This window comes from Paroedura picta, chromosome 3, assembly GCF_049243985.1.
Source record: "Paroedura picta isolate Pp20150507F chromosome 3, Ppicta_v3.0, whole genome shotgun sequence".
NCBI classification, from domain to species: Eukaryota; Metazoa; Chordata; class Lepidosauria; order Squamata; family Gekkonidae; genus Paroedura; species Paroedura picta.
Window position 1 is genome coordinate 153,388,978 of NC_135371.1, and position 17,723 is coordinate 153,406,700.

A 17,723-nucleotide genomic window follows, 5' to 3' on the forward strand; every position below is an offset into this window, starting at 1 on the left:
GCAGTGGCCAGCCACCCCTCAATGTCTCTTGCCTTGAAAACCCCTCAGGGTTGCCAGGTCAGCTGTAACTTACCTCCACAAACAACATAGGTGTTCCCAGTTTATCCTCAGAACAACCTTGGGAGGAAGTGTAGGCTGAGAGATGGTACCTGCCCATGGTCGGCCATGTGAGCTTCACAACAGAGCACGGTTTCACATCCAGATTTCCCAGCAAGCCCAAAAGACAGAAACTACTTTGCAACTTCCAGTATCATGTAGTGATCAGGTTGCTCAACGGGAATCTGGGGAGGCCCAGGGTCAAATCACTGCTCTGCAGTGGAAGCTTGCTGGATGACCCTGGGCCACTCACCTTTTCTAAGCTTAGCCTATCTCATAGGGGCTTTGTTGTGAGAATAACATGGAGGAGGGGGAAACAATTTTATTGGCCACTTTATGTCATTGCATCATTGGAGACAAAAGTAAGGAACAAATATCAGAATTTAGAAACGGTTTGAAAGTGAGGGGAAGCTAGTATCATATTGCAATCATAGTAGGTTTCCCAAGTTTCCACTGGAGCAGGGGATCCCCCACCCCTAGTGGGCCCTTCTTGATGCTGCTGTGTGGGGCAGCAAGACAAAAATAACAGAAAGAGGGGGGTGACCAGCATATTGTCATGCTGATGTCACTTCCTGTGCAATTGGAAGTGAGGTCAGTGCATCACCAAGTATGTTCCAGCATTTAGGCAAAATTCAGTGGTTAAACCTCAAAACTTTATGGCTAAACTCTATGATCAAATCTCAAAAAGGATATTGCACACCTTGGAAAAGTTGGAGGAACAGAAGATGAAAACCAATCAAGAGGCTGGAACACTTTTCCTCAACGTTGAAACATCTTTCCTCAAGGAAAGGTTGTGGCTTGGACCCCATGACCATATTCCTTATGTGTGTTTTTTTCTGGTGGAAGTGCAGCTGTCTTCTTCTGCCACCAATATGTTCATTTCTGCAAGATCAATGGTCTTCAAAGAGCCTTGTGCAAACAGAAGTCTTCGTGCAAAGGAAGTGAGCCCATTCTGCAGTCAGAGAAAAGCACATGTGGAATGTGGTCACTGGATCCAAGCCTAAATTATTAATTTTTTAAAAGGAGGATTTATGAGAGGGAACTGGATAAGAGGTTTGTAAATTTATGAGGGCCTTGGGAAAAGGGGATAGCAGAGACTTCTCCTTTCCACAATATTAGAATTTGGGGTCATCCAGTGAAAATGATTGGCAGGAGATTCAGACCAGCCATCAGAAAACATTCTAGACAACAGAAGGTATTTCTGAACACAGTGCATAACTAGTGTTCACCATTGCCACAAAATGCAAGAGCCCCTGGTTTACATGCTTTAAAAGAAGACGGACAAATTCACAGGGGATAAATCTGTCTTTGGCTGCTATTGAGCAATTTTATTTGCTGCAATGGCAATTCCTAACAACTATTAACTGATTGCAGACTCCACATCAAGAGTCAGTATGTCTGGATGCCAGTTGCTGTTGGGAAAACAGAAGGGGAAGGCTGTTACTTTCTTACCTGGCTTGTGGACTTCTCAGTGTCCTTTGGGGTATTGGTACAGGACATATACTTGCATGCAGAAAGCATCTTCACATCAAAGTCTATGTAGTACATGAGAACCCAGAAAACTACTGCCAGTAGACAAGGCTGGCCTTGATAGACCAGTGACCTGGTGCAGTGTGAGGTGTGCTTGTGAAAGCCTTGCCACATCTTAGAGACCCAAACAAGAAGACCAACCAGCTGAGAATCCAGGCAAATGGATGCAATAGGAAACTGGCTGATATCTACATTGGAGGGGATCGTGGTCTCAGGGCGAAGGAGTAGGCTGAGACCACAATCCCCTCCAATGTAGATTATAAATTGAAGACCTGTCAGGCAAGGTGATAATATTAAATGACACAGAAACGGTAGCAGTAAAGGTTCTAAGTTATTGAACATTTATTAGCCACTGATGAAGACATACGTATCCGAAAATAAGATATACCGGATCTCTTTCTCGCATTGCGTGAAATGGAGTAAACTTTGGCCATAGCAGCCATCTTGACATCTTAGAAACCAGGTGCTGGAGTGGATGGACCACTGGTTGGGCCCAGCAGGGCTTGATTTAATTATCTGTGTTCAGAAATTCTGGTTCAGGAATGCTACATCAAGGAACTGACAGCCTAAAGTCCTATTCTGGGCAAATCAACAAGTGAATGGGAGAGAGACAGAGAGATGCAATGCTGAAAAAGGTGTAGAAGACCTCATACCTTTTAAGACTGTGGGATACAATAATGATATACATTGCACCTTCCTTTCTGCCATTTGGGATCTCTTCTGCCTTGCAAACTCTTGCTATGAGCCTGCCTTTCATCCACAGTCTTTTAGGAACGTGCCCCGGGAACTCCAAGCCTCAGGATTTGGTTCGGCCTATTTCCCAAACGTTCTCACCCAACCCTTTTCCCACCTATGGGCTGGAAACGTCTTCTCTTGGTACAGAGGTGAGAAGGAAAGGGCTGCCTGTTTGTGTTGGCACTGCGTGTGGATGTGATTAGCGTTATCTCTGTTTGGATTGTTGTATTTAACGCAGAGGAGAGAACATTACCTCACTCGTCGAGCAGGCTGAAGACCGAAAAGCTATTACACTGGAATATTTTTAGTGCTCAAAACAGGAAAGGCCTGCTGTGGCTAAAAACATTTTGTGATTTTTTCCTCTTTCTCTTCACGATGCCATTTTTATCCCCTTGTTCTAAAGCATCGTGATGCTGTCGAAGACTGTTTGTTTCAGAAGGAAAGGGCTGTTTTGTGTGTGTTTTTTTCCCTCAAACTTGGGAATGATTCTCTTCGGCTTCCTTTCGACAATAAATCATGGTTGTTAAGACTAGAAGGAATTCTTGTTATATCTTTTCTAAATCCGCTGCTTTAAACTTTGGAGTCTAGAGTTTCTCTCACAGCCTGTAACTCAGACTTTGGTATTTATTCCTCAACTGGAGATTGCCTACACTGAATGGTAAGTCTGTCACGTATCTCTCTCCTCCTCCCCCCCTGCCCCGCCCCGCCCCCATTTTGCATCTGGAAACAGAGTTTGTGGCTTGTGGCTTCGTATATGTGTTAGTCTTTTAAGGTATTGTGAGACTTTTGTCATTTTGATGGCAGCTGACTAAGTTGGCTACCCTTCTGGAGGATGACTGCAGTATGTTCTGTGTATTTTTGAGCTGCGCATTTTAATGTACATAAGCTCACGTACCACATGCCTTGTGATTCGTTTGTTCCTCCACTTTGATCACTTTGTTCCAGCTCATATGCACATACACAACCCGCCTCTGCACGTGCCTTCATCTGCACATTCATTTCCACAGAAGGTCATGAGCTCCACATGCATTCCTTTGCTCACGGAACCCGAACGGTTGCTTCATGTAAATGAACACAGTGGCTTTTTCAGGAGATGCAGCAGAGGGTATTATCAAGGCTCCTTCTCCAGTCATGGGCTCCTCAGTCACGGCGCACATCTGTATAGTCTTCTTTATTTGTCCAGATCATCAAAGGCGTAAGTGCTAGGTCATTCCAGTGGGGAGGTGTAGAGCAGGGGTAGTCAAACTGCGGCCCTCCAGATGTCCATGGACTACAATTCCCAGGAGCCCCTGCCAGCATTCGCTGGCAGGGGCTCCTGGGAATTATAGTCCATGGACATCTGGAGGGCCGCAGTTTGACTACCCCTGCTCTAGAGCAACTGTTTCCCCTGGGCTTCTGCCTTCCCATTGTGCTGAAGCATAACAAGCAGTGAGAGATTATAACAATAATGACTGCACCTACAGGGTATGCTTCTCCAATGGTATACGTAGTATGGAGCTGTCAACTGATAAGCGGAAATAAAGCTGTAGTATTGTCTGTGAAACTTTAGGCAGTTGGCATACTATATTTTGGATTGCACTGTTTCTAACTTTGCAATTCAGGTTCATTGCACTATTTGCTGTTTGTGTTATATTCTCTTTGTTTTTAATTGTGCAATGTGTTAGATCCATGGGTTCGGAGACTGGGAGTTCATTTCAGCTCTTTATTGGGACCCCAGCATGATGGTACAAGAAGCAACTGAACTAAAACTGAACTAGGGAAACCCCACACAAACCCAAACTTATATACAGTACAGTACAATAGATCTTCCTGCCAGTGCACACTATTGATCAATTTCACTTTAAACTGACTGGATCCGGCAGTTGGGATCTAGCTGCACACTGGCTGATTACAGTGCAGGATTGCGATCCTACCTCGAAACTCAAGCTCGGTCCTTGGCAGAACTGCAGACACAACACAATCCACCTTCAATTTCAGCAAAAAACAAAGGTTGAGACTAAAAAGGAAGTAAATAAATAAATCAGTCAGTCAGTCAGCATAAAGTATATATAAAACATATAGAAATAGGACAAAATTAAAATGAAATAATAAAATAGGCCACGGAGTTACATAACCGAACAGATCTTAAAATGATTAGATAGACTATAAACTATAAGAAAATAAATAAATAGTTCATCACCTGCCTTTTCATCAATCAATCAATCAATCTGTCAATTGCACTTCACACCTGATTTCCAGTATTAGGGCATTTCTGAACTATTGCAAAAATAGCACAACACATAAATCATTTGGATATCGTGCTTTCATAATCATTCATTTCTTGGATCTTCTTTATTGGATAAGAAAATCTAGGAGAATAAGAAGATCCAAAAATGTGTGCAGCCAGTTTAAATCTACATGTTCTACCAAATCTCCATGCAAAGAATAACTGCTACTGAAAGAATAATAAGGTGTTTTGTGATTTAAATGAGTTGTATTAAAGCATTTGTAGACTAGCATCCACTTCTTCAGATATAGAAGTGGACATGAGTTCATGAAATCTTATGCTGAAACGAAATATTGCTAGTCTTTAAATTGCCACGACACTCCTCTCTAGTTTTGCTGCATTCAACCAACAAGGCTATCTACCTGGATTTAAAAAAATCAATGGGGCTACCTGACAGGGCTGCAAACCACTTCTGGTTCTACCTACCCCAACATTTGCCTGCTGGCATTTTCAAGATCTCAACTTCCTTTTCACATCAATAGGTCTATCAGCACCATCCTAAAAACACTCTCTTGGGAGTAAGCCCCACTGAATTGACTTGAATAGGATTCTAAGTAGATATGCTCAGAATTGTAATGCGTGACAGGGTACTCGACAATGCAATCCTAAACAGTTGATTATGATGTCATCGTGTCCGACCTTCGGCAATTCTATAGGAAAGTTTCCGCCATGTGTCTCTGTCAATGACCGCTTCTTTTAGTTGGTTCATGGTCATCCCTGTGTTGGCTTTGATCGTGTCGAGCCAGCGAATCCTTTGGCAACCATGTTTCCTTTTGCTGCTGACCGTGCTGAGCATTAATGGTTTTTCTAAATAGTTAAAGTAAAGGTAAAGGTATCCCCTGTGCAAGGACTGGGTCATGTCTGACCCTTAGGGTGACGCCCTCTAGCAGACTCAATATGCCCTTCATGGCAGACTCAATACGGGGTGGTTTGCCAGTGCCTTGTCCAGTCATTACCGTTTACCCCCCAGCAAGCTGGGTACCCATTTTACCGACCTCGGAAGGATGGAAGGCTGAGTCAACCTTGAGCCGGCTGCTGGGATTGAACTCCCAGCCTCATAGGCAGAGCTTTCAGACTGCATGTCTGCTGCCTTACCACTCTGTGCCACAAGAGGCTCTTCTAAACAGTTATACTCTTCTAAAACCATTTGTTTCAATGGATTGAGGAAGGTGTTTAGCTTCTGCTTAGTGCTGCACAGCAAAAGGATTCGGCGGCAACGTCTAAGTTCCATACGGAATTCATTTATGTGCTCCTTGTAAGGGACATAAAGGTTCTAAGTTTAAAAACAAAAATGCCCATGGTCCTTATCCAAGTTATGTTTTGGACAATAACAATTCAGAGATGCTAAAATGGGCAGAGAAGTCTGGGAGGATTGCAGAAGTTTCTGTGGTTATGTGGAAATTATTGATTCCAGTTTGTTTGTTTGTTCTCTCTCTCTCTCTCTCTCTCTCTCTCTCTCTCTCTCTCTTTCTTCTTCTTCTTCTTCTTCTTCTTCTTCTTCTTCTTCTTCTTCTTCTTCTTCTTCTTCTTTCAATTAATTACCCGTCACTCTTGGCCAAGGTTGGTTTGCAGCTAGTTACAATTTAAAACCATAAAATATCATACAATACAGTACTACAGAACTGTAAAACCCCCTAATTTACAACAGAATACAATACAGCAGCAGAGATTTAACCATTAACAGTTCTCCTCCCCAACAGCCAACCCTGACTCAGCAAACCTCCCCATCACCTGATCCCTTGATTCGAAGCAGGTGGATGGACGATGTAGCAATGTCTGAGATGTCCTGGATGTCTAAGGAAGGGGGGAACCCAAGGATCTTCCTGTCCTAGCCTGGACCAAATGGCCTGAAGCCCTGGGCACAAAGATGGCAGCCCTGCTGAACAAGTAGGGCCATGCCCAATACGAAGGGCTGGATTCGGTCCTGAATCTGGGTGTACGTTATAACTTTTGCCCCTATTATAAAAATCACTAGACTGGAACATAAAGCATAACCAATTAATGTATCTATTATTATTATTATTATTATTATTATTATTAAAGCAGCAGTAGCAGTATCTTGGCACAATGAGTAGAATCATAGAATCATATTGGAAGGGGCCATACAGGCCATCTAGTCCAACCCCCTGCTCAACTCAGGATTAGCCCTAAGCATCCTAAAGCATCCAAGAAAAGTGTGCATCCAACCTTTGCTTGAAGACTCCGACTGAGGGGGAGCTCACCACCTCCTTAGTAAGATCACAATGAATTATGAAATAAATATGCAAGGTAAGAAACCCACAAAACGCTTAATTAAAAGCAGCTCCCTCAGAACTGAACATGTTTAAAATGTGCATGCAAAAAAGCAAACACATTTCAGCAGGTTCTTACTGGTCATATTTCAACCATTATCTTGCACAGGCCCAGTCAAAACACATTGGCGTGGCTCTTTGAGAATATTACCCTGTAATAAGCAATAATTTACAACATTGGGTTTTTCAGGTTTAAGGAGCACTTTGTATAAGCATGTCCATGGGTTACACACTCCTTTGCTCTCCAAAGTGCAAAATTAAAGATGTGGGCCTTGGCCCCAGGGCTTGGAACGTACTGTGAAATATGGATATGTATGTTTTTGTTAAGATAAGTACTGATTTAATCATTTTTGTTTAAGCAAGCATTCCCTGCTAGCCGAAGGTAAAGGTGAGTTACTTTAGGAAGGTGCCATGGCTCTGTGCTAGAGCACCTGCTTTGCGAACAGAAGGTCCCAGGTTCAATCCCAGGTACAACCTCCAGTTAAAGGAGCAAGTAACAGGAGATGTGAAATACCTCCGTCTGAGACTCTGGAAAGCCCATCTGAGTATACAATATTGACGGTCTGAGCAGACAATACAGAAGAAGAAGAGCTGGTTTTTGATTCCCTGCTTTTCACTACCCGAAGGAGTCCCAAAGCAACTCGAACAGAACTGCTCTGCAAGAACAGCTCTAAGAGAATTATGACTAGCCCAAGGTTATTCAGCTGGCTGCATGTGGAGGAGGAGCGGGGAATCAAAGCAGGCTCTATAGATTACAGGCTGCCACACTAAACATTCATGCCACACTGGCCTTTTATTATTATTATTATTATTATTATTATTATTATTATTATTATTATTATTATTATTATTATTATTATTACTTATTTCCCAGCCTATCTCCTGAGACTCAGAGTGTATTTCATCTAAGATCCAATACAAATACAAAATTACTAAATAAATACAGTTAAAATTTAAATGCCAAAATCCAATTCACAACTACCTGGCACAACTGCTCCTGGAGAAGGAGGAGAGCAGAGGTGGGTGGGTCATCCAAGATGTGACCTTGACGGGTCAATAGACTGATTCAATATTAGTCAGCTTCAGTCATTTACACATTTTAATAATTTATTACTTGGATGTTCATCATCTGAGACCATCTTACAGTGCCTCCCAAGAACAGGGGCATCTTCTAGTAAATGGTGAGGCATGAGAAGCCAGAGACCTACTCAAGCATCTCATAGAATCATAAGAGTTGGAAGGTGCCATTCAGGCCATCAAGTCCAATCCCCATGCAGGATCAGCCTTCCTCTCAAAGATGAAGGAACTTCTTATTCAGAAATGCAAGCACCTATGTGGCAAAGCACATGGGTGAATAAAAAAGGTCCCAACCAAATAATTAAATATTTTTAACAAATTCATTAATTAAAAATGAGAAAAGAAAAAGAATTTAATCCCTGCCTTTAGATGATACACACAGACTCCTAACTTTAAGAGCAGGAAGAATTAATTTCACTCCAGTTAGCATAACTCCTTTATTTATTTATTTGGGTATTTATTTATTTAATGTTTTAATTTCTGTCCCACCACTCTCAACCATAGCCATCTCGTGGCAGTTTACAAGATATCAAATCAATAAAATCACAATACAAACCCATAAAACCCCATAACAAACAATTACAATTAGATGGCAGCATAAACTTCTCTGATTCTCCCAAACCCAGCTCTGCTATTCCAGCCTTAGGACCTAGGTAAATGGTCCTAGATGATATAAACCCCAGGGATCTGATTGTAAAGTATATAGTAGGGCAGGACCTATAGTTAGGAACTCTGGTCATTTATTGTTACCAACCAATAGAAAGAAAAGGTGAAAATTGTTTGTGCAGATAGGAAATTTGGCTAAAAATGTGTGCTATAAAGCAGTGGTCTCCAACCCCCGGTCCGGAGACCGGTACCGGTTCGTAGATCAATCGGTACCGGGCCATGGCTTCTCCTCATCCTCCTACCCAGCTGCTGCCTCGGGGCTGACCGGTCACTCTGCTACCGGCTCACCTTTGGTGCTCTCCAGTGGCCACCCTGGCTGGGGCTCCTCCTCAGCATGGCACTGCGCAGCTGCTGCTGGCAGCGCCCCCCCAGTGGGCGGTGGGAAGTCAGGTGCGACGGCGGGAAAGCAAGTGGAGCAGGGGCTCAGGCAGCACTGGCGATGTCCCTCGGCAAAAGACTACCCCCTCCCCAGGCCTCAGTAAAATTGTCAAACGTTGACCAATCCCCAGTGATAAAATGATTGGGAACCACTGCTATAAAGCAAGCCCTTTGCGTGGAATATAAAGCCCAACTAACAAAGCGATGAGTTAGTGATTTGTTGTTGGCTGTTTGGTACAGGTAGGATCTCTGGGTCAGAAGGACTCCAGCACAATGGCCCACTGTCTCTGTCTGGTCTAAAAAGAAAAACTGATACTATATTGAGAGTGTAAGAATGTTAAAATTAAGTTAATAAATAAATAAACAGACAGGCTGCTGGGCAGGAAATAAAGCCTCAAAGAGCAGAACAAACTCTTTTAGGGTCCTAGTTCATCAACATCATTCATTATACAGTCCAAGACGTTCTGTCCTGAATCATGTTTCGTAAAGGAACTTAATGGCAGCTACTTGCGCAGGAATCCATGTAGCACCTATAAAAAAAGTAAAGGTATCCCCTGTGCAAGCACCGAGTCATGCCTGTCCCTTGGGGTGACGCCCTCCAGCGTTTTCATGGCAGACTCAATACAGGGTGGTTTGCCAGTGCCTTCCCCAGTCATTACCATTTACCCCCCAGCAAGCTGGGTACTCATTTTACCAACCTCGGAAGGACGGAAGGCTGAGTCAACCTTGAGCCAGCTGCTGGGATCGAACTCCCAACCTCATGGATAGACAGCTTCAGACAGCATTTCTGTCGTTTACCAGTCTGCACCAGAAGAGGCTCGTAGCGCCCATAAGGATGTACAAATCCCCAGTCTGGGGTTCCACTCTTCTAAGAGGTGTAGGCGTCTCACCCCAAAGGAAGCTGCAAAGTGTTTTCTTCTGCTACAAATGAACTCATCAGGAAGCAGTCCTGGATCCTGGAGGCCTATACAGCCCATGCATCTTCAACTTGCCTTGGTTCAATGTTTTCCTAATTACGTTTCTTTTCTTTTTTTAATGTGCAAAATCGAATCTTCAACTTGCAAAATGTGAAGGAAGACTCAGCACCTCCCAAAACCTGTTGTCCTTTAGTTAGCTTACTGGAAAGGAGTGGGTGCTGAAAAATAGTAATGTTTCCAATTACTAGTGAATCACTTAAACAAAGTAGGTGGCCGAAAGCACTTAACCAAAAAAACAAAAAACAAAAGTCTTTGGAATAGTCTATCCCCTGCTGGATTCTTTGAGCGCATAAATCCTGATGATGGTGAAACTGAAAAGCAGCTATGAAAACTCCTTTTGCGATTTGTTCAACCGGCCATCACAGCTATATCATCTCTTTTGATGATAGTTTGGCCTTATTTATTCATCAGGATGGGGGGGAAATGTTTACAATGCCGCATGATTTTAATTTATCCAATGACAGGAAGTATCCAAATTTTACAGCGGAGACTGCTGATCCTTTCAATGGGACTCTTTATACGGGTTACAGCAAGAAGTTGCATGACAGAGGAAACGGGGCTATTTAGGAGAACTTAATTTTATTAGCAATTTAAACACATTTCTTTTTACCCCCTTGGGAGATGGATGAAATCCCAGCTGGTTAACCCTCCCTTCCTCCCACTCCCTTTACTGATGCAGAGTTTCATTGCTTCATTTTAAAATCGCTTTTAAAATCAAAACAGATCTGGCTCCTCCAGAGCTCAAGTGAACTGAACTGAACAGGAACAGTCAGAACAGGAAGATGCAATCAGGCCTGAAAAGGGGAGCGGAAAGAATGAGGTGTCTCCACAAGCATATTAAGGATTTGCATTTGTTTTCTAAGGAGACTCCACACTTGATAGAATTAGGAATATGCACCACATGCTTTTCTTTCTTTCAGGGCACACCGTACGTTCTGAGGGTGTACAAGATGGCAACTGATTGGGATCTCCAGTGATCTCCAGTGCCACTCACTTCCTCTAAAGCCGCACTATTGACATGCTAGGACTGCTTTGGCATGAACAGTGGGAGCCATGCAGCCACAAGATACAGTAAATTTTGGAATTATGACCATAGTACTTTTGGACCTCTTATAAGGATGGCTCAAGCTAAATTGAGGAAGAAGTCCTAAAGCAAGGAAAATGTCATCCAGCTAGGTTGCATCCACCAAATGTCTAAATGGTTTAAGATTCCACCATAGCTTTCTATGGTTAAAGGGAGTTTCCCTGCTCTTCTGGCAAGCTGAAGTATTATCAAGATGGTAAGAAAAAAGGTAAAAATCAGCAAAAATGGGGGTTGCCAGGTCCCCCCTGGCCACCAGTGGGTGATGAGGGGTAGAGCTGCTAGATCCAGGTTGCAAAACACTTGGAGATTTGAGAATGGAGCCTGGGGAGGACAGGGACCTCAGTGGAGCACAAGACCACAGAGTCGACCCTCTAGAGCAGCAGCCCCCAACCTTTTTAAGGCTGCTAGCAGGGGTGGAAGGAAGAGGGCGGCCTGGCAGGGCAGTGCACGCACGGTAGCTCTGTACAAACGCGCATGCACAGCAATTCTGCACAAACGTGCATGCGCAAAGCAGCCGCACATGTGCATGTGCGCCTGCTGGTGGATGCAAACGCGCCTGTGTGGAGCTCTGCGCATGCGCATTTGCGCCCATCGGCATTCCAGGGGTGCAAATGCGCCTACTTGGAGCTCCACACACACACGTTTGCGCCCTCCGGCATGCCAGTGGCCGCGCCTCCCTCCACGCAGTGCAATGCTCGCTGGGCCTTGAGCGAAGGCCTGGTGAGTGCCATGCTGCGGGGCGGGGGGAGGGAGGCGGCTCCCTGTCCCCCACCACAGCCCAGTGGCGAGGACTGGGCATTGACGGTCACTGCTCTAGAGCATCCATTTTCTCAAGGAGAACTGATCTCTGTAGCCTGGAGATGAGGTATAATTCCAGGGGATTCCAGGTCCCACCTGGAGGCTGGCTTCTCTGGCATGAATTTACTTCATCTAGAGTAGGGGTGAGTCACTTTCAACCAATAATAGCAAAGTAGAATAAGCATCAGAAGTAATACACAATCTCATTTCATCCTGCTTTAGATTTGATTGTTAATTCAGCAAAGTCACTTTTCCATACTGGATTGCTCAAAAAAAAACAGTAGCTGCTGGATTTTTGCTCCACACAGTTCAGGGCACAAGAACCATACCAGGTGGGGGTGGGGGTTTAAAAAGTGAGGAAATTTGTGTTACGTTGTGGAAAGGCATCTCAGGACAACAGCAGAAAGTAGCAAATCCAGCCCAGCAAGGCATTAAAAAATGAAATTCAATCAGAAGGTGTCCTGATGTGTCTGGTTCAAACATAAACCTGTACATTACTTGGTAACACCTGAAGCTCCCTTATTATCTTATCAGGTAATTAGAATCATTGAATCATAGAATCATAGAGTTGGAAGGGGCCACACAGGCCATCTAGTCCAACCCCCTGCTCAACGCAGGTTCAGCCCAAAGCATCCTAAAGCATCCAAGAAAAGTGTGTATCCAACCTTTGCTTGAAGACTGCCAGTGAAGGGGATCTCACCACCTCCTTAAGCAGCCCATTCCACTGCTGAACTACTCTGACTGTGAAATTTTTTTTCCTGATATCTAGCCTATATCGTTGTACTTGAAGTTTAAACCCATTACTGCGTGTCCTTTCCTCTGCAGCCAATTGGTCTATCAATGTCATATTGTTGATTCATGCCAGCAGCAGCTCTCCGGGTCTCTGGCAGAGGTCTTTCACACAGCCTCCTGGCTAATCCTGTCACCTGGAAATGCCACGGATTGAACCCGGAAACTTCAAGTGGTACCGAATGCGGCTGTGAGGGTCCTCACAGGACATCTTGGAGGGCCCATATTCAGCCTGTGCTGAGACATCTGCACTGGCTACCAGTTTGCTTCTGGATTAAGTTCAAGGTTTTGTTTTTGACCTTTAAGGCCATACGCGACTGGGGTCATACCTATCTGGGGGACCACTTATATGTTTATGCCCCTGCAGGGCTCTTCGCTCTGTGGGTATGAATCTGCTGGTTGTCCCAGACCCCTGGGACATTTGCCTGGCCTCGTCCTGGCGGAATGAGCTCCTGGAAGAGCTAAGGGCCCTGACAGAGCTGTCAAGGTTCCACAGGGCCAGTAAGACGGAGCTCTTCCACCAGGCATTTGGTTGAGGCTGGGGAGGGTGTCCCGGGATTTATGAACTGGTGGTCCCACCTATTGCTAAGCATTATTGCTGGTGAGGTAGATCTTAGCTTGAGTGATATTGGCGGGTGGATGCCGTTGGAAGTGTGAAATACCTGGCTGGAATGGGGAAGGATGTTTGATTTCACCATCTCTGGCAGGGGTAGTCAAACTGCGGCCCTCCAGATGTCCATGGACTACAATTCCCAGAAGCCCCTGCCAGCGAATGCTGGCAGGGACTTCTGGGAATTGTAGTCCATGGACATCTGGAGGGCCGCAGTTTGACTACCCTTGATCTGTGGGATTGTTAATATGGCTGTGTCTATAGGGGTTTCAACTTGGAAAGGATTTTAGTGCAATTGCATTGTTACATTTTATTCTGTTTTATCTTGCTGTAAGCCGCCTCAAGTTGAGAGGCGGGATAGAAATTAAATTATAAATAAAATACATAAATAAACCTGGGAGCTTCTGCCACTGAGCCCTGATGACTCCATGCCCTTCGGCTGAATGTCCGAATTGGATTCAAGCAATTGAGGTGATAGCAGAGCAATAAGAAAATGTCAGTCTCCGGTTTTGATCTGTGATGACTCATCTACCCCTGTAAACTGCCACAGGTTTTGTTTATTAATAGCTTGGCTGATAACTGACAGGTCGCTGGGAGCAGATAATAGAGGTAGAGCTAATCCAGTGCATATAACAGCAAAGAAGAAGAAGAAGAAGAAGAAGAAGAAGAAGAAGAAGAAGAAGAAGAAGAAGAAGAAGAAGAAAGAAAAAAGAAAAAAGAAAAATGAAAAAAGAATAATGTTGTTCCCCAATTTTACATGGTGATTCCTCATTCTCATGACTTCCAACATTTCCAAAACAGAAACGGGGACATTCTTTGCAAGATTCCTTATTCTTCTGACACATGCTGTCCCCGCAAATTCATTGCAGATGACTCTTCTCAGGCTCCTCTACAGCAGTGGTCCCCAACCTGTGGGCCGTGGCCCGGTGCCGCGAAGGCCATGGCACCGGGCTGCAGCTCCCTCTCCCCGCCCCCCCCCCGCAGTAAAAAACTTCCCAGGCCGCAAGCTTGCGGCCCGGGAAGCTTCTTACTGCAGGAGGGCGGGGAGAGGGAATCAGGGCCGGGCCGCACCCGTGCGGGCCACGCCCACGCATTGCGCATGCACAATGCATGGGCGCGGCCCGATGCGTGGGTGTGGCCCGCGCGGGTGCGGGACGATGCCCTGCCGGTCCCCAGCCTCAGAAAGGTTGGGGTCCACTGCTCTACAGCACACGATATATATTTACTTTGCAATAGGCTGTCCTGCACAGGCATCAAAGTGATTTTCCCTTTGTAAAAAATCCAAGAATGTTTAGCCTTGCAAAAGATCCGGTGGTACTCAGTACAAAATAGCATCAGCTCCAATGGAAATGGAGGATAGGGGAAGGAAGCTGTGAGCAGGCATCTGTAGTTCACACACACACACACATTTACATGGCAACACTACAGAGCCGAGATGCAGCAGGTCAAGATGCAGACTTCACTTCTAAAGCTCCTGCAGCAGAGGCTCAAGGATGCCAACTCTCACAAGGCACAGTGGGTTAAATCCAGTGACTCACTTCCACTAAGATGGATTCTGTGACTCTCTTCCCCTAAGCCTTCCTTTGACAGAGACTTTGTCCAAAAGAGAATGATTTTTTTCCGTGAAGGTTTAGCTTTGCTGAAGTCTTTCTTAACTGGAACATGACTTGGCAGAAGGGAGTCAGGGGATCCAATTTAGCAGACAGGAATTATGGGATCCAGCCCAGTAACTTTTTAAAACATCACACACACATACCCCAAAACCAAATGGACAACACAAGGGCAATCAGAATCATACAATTGCAATGATTTTTTTTGACCATGTAGTCAGGGCAAGAGATCCAAAGCTAGACATCCAATCTCTGCTTGAAAACCTCCAATGAGGGAGAACTCCACTCATTCTCCTAGATCAGTCTTTCTTAAGGTTTTGACCAATGAGAACCCTCTGAAATAGCCTTCAGATTTTAAGAAAGCCTAGAAGTGGTTTCATTGTGCAGAATATGGTTGGAAAGCATAGCTGTATACACGTCCATCTGGGTCCCTTTCCCTTCCCACCCGCTCCAGGCCTATCATTGGCCATTTTGGAAGGAGGTGGTGGGTCAACATGACCATATGTGGTCATATCACCCGATAATTGTTTAACAAATTTTTAAAAATATATTACAAATTAATTAACTTAGGAAACCCTTTCATGAAACCCTGGTTAAGAAAGCCTCCGCTAGGTATTTGGCTCCATTGTTGAATTCCTCTCTTATTATTAGAAACTGTCTCCTAAAGTCCACCTGAAATAGACCCTCTTATTACTTAAGCTCATGAGATCTAATTGTGCCTTGATCTGTCCCCCACAGGAGTCAGAAAATTAAGGTTGTCCTTGGTAAGCAGAGTAAAAACAAAAACACAGGCTGTAAGGTTCTAAGACACTGATGGCATTCATTCATGTTGTAAATGATGGACACTCTCAACAATCACTGGGGCAGTAACTGGAGTAACCAAGAGTGTATGAACTGTATGAGTTATGGAGATTGTGGCCTCCAAGTATAGAAAACAGCCTCAGATGATGGGAGCAGTGGAAACAAGGCCAAAGGTCAGCTGTGGTGATCCTAGACTTGAATTAAGGACTGTTTCCACATGAAAAAATCTGCTTCTGGACAGCCTCTGGTTGCTGGTGGGTATTAGAACCCCCTTCATGTGATGTCTCCTGCATCCTGAGGTTGTTCAGGGACTGGACAGCCCCGTTTGTGTTTTCTGGAGATGGGAAATGAGCTGGGAAAGAGGGGTGGGTGGGTGGGTGATCAAGCAGCCTTTTCCTGATCGTACAAGGGTCTGAGCACTTTGTTTTTAAGCCAACCATTAAAAAAATACTTTTGTGGCTCCAGATACCATGTTCAGCATCTCAGAAATCTACCCAGACATAAATAAAGTCCAAAAGAACATGAATCCCCCCAAAAGAGGGGGAATGCTATATCGTTCTGGCATTTTTTTCTGGAAGTGTTGATTTTTATTAAAACTGCATCTGTGTTGTGGCATTACCACATAGCAACGTGGAAGTGCCTTTTTCTTTTTTAAATTAATTTTGGGGCTCAGAAGGGGGAAGAAAGTTTAAGTCCATGAGAGAATTGCTCGGCTGTGATTAGTGATTTGCTGTGATTGACAAGCCAAGGAGTTGGGGGGGGGGGGAGAAGCTTGGCTTGTTTTCCCTTGTAGCCTCATCGGGAGGCAAAAACCTGGAGCAGAGGGAAAACACGGGAGGGGTCTCCCATGAGGAGGGCTGAAAACATGAGGTTTACCATCCCACGTTGCAAGCAGGAGGCTTTGCACGTTTTACCTCTCAATGCGGAAATGGTCAAAGTCTTGCTACTTTGGCTGCTTCAGATTGTTTGTTCCTGGAATGTGACATGCAAAGTTACAAGGGGAGGATATTGTTTCCTGCTTGCTAATAATCCCTAAATATTCTTGGAGGTGCTGACAATTGATCACTGCATGGTACGTGCTCATCTGTCACCAAGCTTAACTCCTTTGTCCTGCAAATATGACATTACCAGGTCCCCCGTGCACATGTGACACAGAGACTGAAAACAGAGATTAACAGTTAAGTATACATTCATATCTACAGAAGGGCAATGGCCCAAACCTGCCCTTTCAGTTGTAATCCTGGAGACTTGTCATTACGGCTGTGATATATTATTTGGCTTTCTCCTTTTTATTGCCCAAATACCCCGTGCATGTTTTGAAACGCATTAGGTTACAATGGGGTGGGTAAAGGAACAATTTGCCATTGTTCTGTCCAACAGATGCACAGCGGTTTGCAAAAATCAAATATGAGGTTAAAAGTAGTTCTTGCTTCACGAGGGAGAATAATGACCAAATGGTACCAACATTGATGATAATGTTTATTCCAATTTCAAATGTGTTGTATTTTTTCTTCTTCTGCAATTTCAATGAGCAAGCTATTATATAAGGGTGCATCTGCAGTGTGGACTTTATCCAGTGGATCTTCACTTCCTGGCACCTGGAGACCATAATTCAAAGGGAAGAGGATATCTCCTGGTCACTAAGGGATGCTCACCAAACTACAGTTCCCAGGATTCTTTGAACAAAGCATAACATAAGTTTGAAAATCAAGGTGCTTTTATAGTCTGACTCATACACCCATGAACGATCAGAGAGGTAATCTGTTCTAAAAGACAAGGGCTTTTTGAAGAAAGGCCAATATGCAAATAAGAAATTATTATACTTGATGCATTATTATTATACTTGAGAGCCAGCTTGGTGTAGTGGTTAGGAGTGCAGACTTCTAATCTGGCATGCCGGATTTGAATCTGCACTCCCCCACATGCAGCCAGCTGGGTGACCTTGGGCTTGCCACGGCACTGATAAAACTGTTCTGACCGAGCAGTGATATCAGGGCTCTCTCAGCCTCACCCAC

General features: G+C 44.4%; 1 long non-coding RNA gene across 1 annotated transcript; it reads right to left on the reverse strand.

The window, feature by feature from the left end:
- Positions 1 to 478: 478 nt before the first annotated feature.
- On the reverse strand, positions 479 to 5,205 carry LOC143833201 (uncharacterized). Its single transcript, XR_013229556.1, has 3 exons — positions 5,054 to 5,205; positions 4,275 to 4,357; positions 479 to 1,048 (listed from the first exon to the last, which is right to left on the reverse strand). It is a non-coding gene; the product is annotated as an uncharacterized LOC143833201 (long non-coding RNA).
- Positions 5,206 to 17,723: the final 12,518 nt, after the last annotated feature.